Below are 4968 nucleotides of genomic sequence, written 5' to 3'. Positions count from 1 at the left end.
TTTTATTGCAAATTTTATTATACCTAAATATTTATATATACCTAAATATTTTTCTTCCTAAATTATCCATGACAAAATAAATATAAAAAATAAATAAATAATAAACGTAAATGAAAATGTAAGTAAAAATAAATAAATAATGACCATAATTAATAGAATTTTTTAAATTGTAAAAGAAAAAAAGAACAAAATGAGAAAATATTTTTTTAAATATGTAAAAACATTATTCCTTTTTTCCTTTAATATAACTTATACAAAAAGTTTTATAAAAAAAATTAATTTTATATATTACATCTGTGTTCGAAAAAACCTGAGTACTGAATAAGGATTAATGTGATCTTTGATCTTGAAGAGATTTTTTTATATAATAATGCTTACTATAAAGTGTGAATAAGTGATGAAGCGTTAAAATTATGTCAATATATTCATAAGTATCTTGGGTATATCAATACTTAAGAATATAACATGCGAAACGAGCTATCACAAAGTGCCCTAAGAAAGATGTGAATAAGTAATAAACATGTGAATGTTCCATTTAGTTGAAATTAATAATTAAAAAAAAAACATCGTTTCTATCAATCCTCAAATTTTTAGAGATTCATCGATGTTTAGATATCTATAATTATTTAATAAATTGTGTTCTGTTCATCTAATATTTATGACGTAAGTAAAAAATGAGGATTACTGTCGCATTCAATTTTAAATGTACGGTAAAAAATATACAAGTTTTAGAACTATATAAATTTTAAATTCTATCTACGAATCTCTGATATCTTTAGATTCGTAAATCATTTAATCATAAAGTCTTAATTTGCTGGATTCTACATCAATAATTTGCCTCCACCCTCTTCCCCCTCTGCTCTATCATTCCACAATTTTGGCGTATTGCGCTCTTCGCAGCCAAAGGGTTAATCTCGTAGTATTTACAATTTACATTGTGCAATGTTCTTTGCGTAAGAACAATGCACATATTCAAGAGGATAATGCCGGGATGGCAACGCCTCATTTGGGTTTATGTTAGTCTGTAAGGATAGCTCAAATCGAATGCGATAATATCTAAACGTGTGTGTGTGTATATATATATATATATATATATATATATATATATATATATATATATGTGTGTGTGTGTATATCCATATATGTATACATAAACATGTATGCTCAATATATCAATCAAAACCAAACTGCCCCGCAATGTATGAGTTAAAAAGATTTAATTAACATATCAATTGTTCACATCGAGCAATACGTAGCCTTAAACCAATTCACAAACGTAACAGTTTGTTGTACGATAAATCGAATTAATTCAATTTCATAAGTAGTTTTTGTACAGTGATAGCTAAAAAAGAATTATTATACGTGAAATGATGATATTTTCTAAAGTTATATTTTCTAAAGTTTTCTTAAAGGTTCTTTTAGAAAGAAAGAAAAAACTTGAAAGTTGATTTGTTTCGTTTCCTCTTTTACATGTATATTTGATAAAAAAAAGTTACATTAAAATAAATATTTAATTTCAAAGTTTCCAAAGTTTCAAAGTTTTAATTTTTAATTTGCGCTCGAATGGTTTTCTAATTAGAATGTATTATAGCCAAAATAATCTACAAAAAGAAAGCTAAATAAAGGTACAATTAATCAAGAATGCAAGCCAAGAGCAAACGTTACGCTTCGTGATTCGCATAATACTCGTATACATCCATATAAATGTGAATAAATAATTTAATGGGGCTCGTAATAATTTATTGCATTTCCGTTTCTCTTAATAATTTCTTTTAATAAATTTGCATAATCGACGATAAAATGCAAATTATCATGTCTTTGCGAAACCACTAGAAATTTTGCTATAAATGCACGATATTCACAATACAAATCTAAAAATATAATTATCGTGACAAAATCAAAAATAATTTTAAAATTTTTCGGATGAAAACTTTCTCTTCCTATTATTTTTCTAAACTTTTAAAAATGTCTACACATTTTGCACGTCAAAACTTCGCACTTTAAAATAATTTTCAGAATATTTCTAAAATAATTTTATTTTTATCTAGAAATTTATATATAATTGCGATGTATAAAAAAGACTGGCAGTAGATGCATATCTTATCGTACCATAAATTGTAACGTTTGTGAAAACTCGAAGGATTCGAGAGAACTCCTTTTTACGAGAAATAAGGCCTCATTTGTCGAACGAGGCTATCACTCTTATCATATCACAAAAGTAGTTTAAAAATATGACAATACATATCTTACAAATGGAAGTAACAACAATAATAATGTACAAGTGTGGGCGAATACATATGTATCTAAAGAAGCAATCTCGCGATCAACGATGTACAGACATGACGAATATTTTCCTCACTTTTCAATTTGCAGCGTGCGTGCGTTTTCATATTTATGAATGCGAGAAAGAGAGATAGTATATATAAGTCGAGTGATACTGTAACTAATGACAAATATGACAGTTTGTTGTTATTAGAAAAAGTAATTAATATAGAAAATATATTCGAGCAACGATCTTTTAAATTTGTTTCTTTTTTCCGGTGTCTTTTACTTATTTCGAAGTTTTCTCTTCCTCTTCTAAGAAAATAAAGCTTATCGCGCAGTTATACAAAAAATATTACATTATTTGTTCAATTATTTAATTAATTGAAATAATAATATAGCAATAATTATAAGCAATCTTCCGATATTTCTTTTAAAGACAGAATATTGCCTTGTGACAAGAATTAAAATTTTGTTTTTCAAGTTTTGAATTGCAAGGAAATATATAATTCAGAAAAAAACACATACCTGTATAAAATAAAGTGCAGATTCCAATTTCAGGACCTTTCAAAGCTTCTTCTCTCCATGTTGTGAGAATTTGGACGTTTCACGTTAGATAATTTGAAAGGGATTAACGAGCGAGTTCTAATTACGCAAAGTGCAAATTACGTAAAAGGAGAGAATATAATTCGATAAAAGAAACTGAACGTATAAATTCCCAAATTTTTAGATTCGAATTTTCGATGATCCGATACGTTTATTAAATAAACACGCACCACACAATTGATGACGCGATTGGCGCGAATTAAAATTGATACTCGTTAGTTTATTCATATTGGATGTAGAGTGCGCTGTATTTGGCGGTGACGCGTCGTTCGATTGACCAATCAGGACAAAGGAATCTTCCTATTGGGCCTCCTACGATGTGAAGGTAATATTTCGTTTACCGAATGACAAGCTTTGTTAGACATACTGGCCGCATTCAGCAGACTCAACAGTTGGGCAACATTACTAGATTTTCCGATGTAATTCGACGCTGATTGGTCGGACCTGAAAGTACAAACCAATCATGTTCGATTGCTACTTAGCGGTTGAGTCCGCTGAATGCGACCACTGATTGGCTGCTGTGCCAAAAAAATTTGGGAATTTTAGGAATTCCCTATCTGACAGCCAATCAATTCGTCTAAACACAAACTCGTCATACAACAGTGTAATACACGGTCGTGTATACACGACCGTGGTGTAATATCACCACAGTATATACAACAGGGTGCTTTCCAATTGAGATATCCCTAGACACTTTTATGCACACGGCGACACAAGTCGCGTTCCAATTGCCGTAACTGCCGACACAACTTTACACATCCGTACTCAGCTCGAGGGCTACTAGTCAACTTATGTAAAGCCGACGGCACACGGTACGATTTTTCGTACTGGATTTGATAAGATTTAGTAAAATACTAAAAATGCACCAATCAGAATGCAGCATTTCTAATATTTTACTAAATCTTATCAAATCCAGTACGAAAAATTGTACCGTGTGCCGTAGGCTTAACCTTCTGTTTTCTAGGGACAAATGAAATATGCGGTTGCAAACTGACGGCGGTTATGTTGGCAATTTTCTTTTCTTTTTATCCTTTTTATTTAAAAGACAACCACTGAAGTATATTAAATACAAAAATGAACAATAAAAATATTAAAAGTATCATTGAAGTAAGTAATTCGAATTAATGAGTTTTTGTACAATTAATTTTTTTATTATATTTAATAAATAAAATAAAGTTGTTTCTTTAGCATATTTGCAGATTAGGTATATTATTACTGATTAAATTTTCATTCATATTTATATATTAATATAATATTATGCATTTATATATTTTATTTATATATTATTTATATATTATATAATATTATGCATATATATATCTATGTATGTTAATAACTTTGCTTCGAATTATTTACAGACTAATTACACAAATTTTACGTGTGCAACATGTTTTTCACTTCATCACCCTCACCATGGATTAAAAAATATCAAGATGGACATGGTTATGAAGAATCCTAACCCTCCACTCGAAAGTCGCACATTAACTTTGCTCCAATTGAGTCGTGCACATCGCTACACTTTGTGCCTTCCTGTGTATGTTTGTGTTAAGATGTGTTAAACAATTGGAAAGCACCCACAGTAGCGCAACTCCCTGTCGGCACCTTTGAAGTTTGTGTAGCATAAAATAAAATGCGCATGCGCGAAGTCAGCGAGTATACTAGTACTGTCATCTGTACTTTCCTCTCATTCTCTCCTTTGGTTTTCGTTCTCTTTCTAACACATTATAATATGTAATATAAATTAAATTCAATAAAACTTGAATATATGTACATAAAGAAATTGTGAAAAATATAATACAAAATATATCATGCAAATATATATAAAAAATAGTATTTATGACATGATGTGAATATTAATCAACCATTTTATGTCATATATAACTGATAGCAGAAAAGATATATACTCATAATACTCATATAATTTATAATATATTTACATATTAATACTTATATATATAATTTTTAATATATTTATATATTAATTGTACATACATATATTCTATATATATATATTCAAAAACTTAAAGTTAAAAAAAAACATTTAGATTAAGACTACAATCACTTAAATTTTATTATATAAAATATATATATTTATGAGCA

The 4968-nt window shown here is 28.6% G+C and overlaps 1 protein-coding gene across 3 annotated transcripts in view; it reads right to left on the bottom strand.

Annotated features, from left to right (window-relative positions):
• Nucleotides 1-3057, bottom strand: part of LOC145971061 (2-phosphoxylose phosphatase 1) — a 42470-nt gene extending 39413 nt beyond the window's left edge. For 2 of the 3 annotated variants that reach the window (XM_083098331.1, XM_083098333.1), the window contains exon 1: nucleotides 2791-3054. The gene's annotated coding sequence lies outside the window, so the exon portion shown is untranslated. Of the gene's footprint in view, nucleotides 1-2790 lie in introns of all 3 variants that reach the window. The other variant, XM_083098334.1, reaches the window with a different exon arrangement.
• Between the last annotated feature and the right edge of the window lie 1911 nt (nucleotides 3058-4968).

The sequence above is a fragment of the Camponotus vicinus genome, unplaced genomic scaffold, assembly GCF_025532165.1.
Source record: "Camponotus vicinus isolate PSW18456_S1 unplaced genomic scaffold, iyCamVici1.0 SCAF_4, whole genome shotgun sequence".
NCBI lineage: Eukaryota > Metazoa > Arthropoda > Insecta > Hymenoptera > Formicidae > Camponotus > Camponotus vicinus.
The sequence above is the reverse complement of the archived record's forward strand: the minus strand, read 5'-3'. Positions and strand labels throughout refer to the sequence as shown.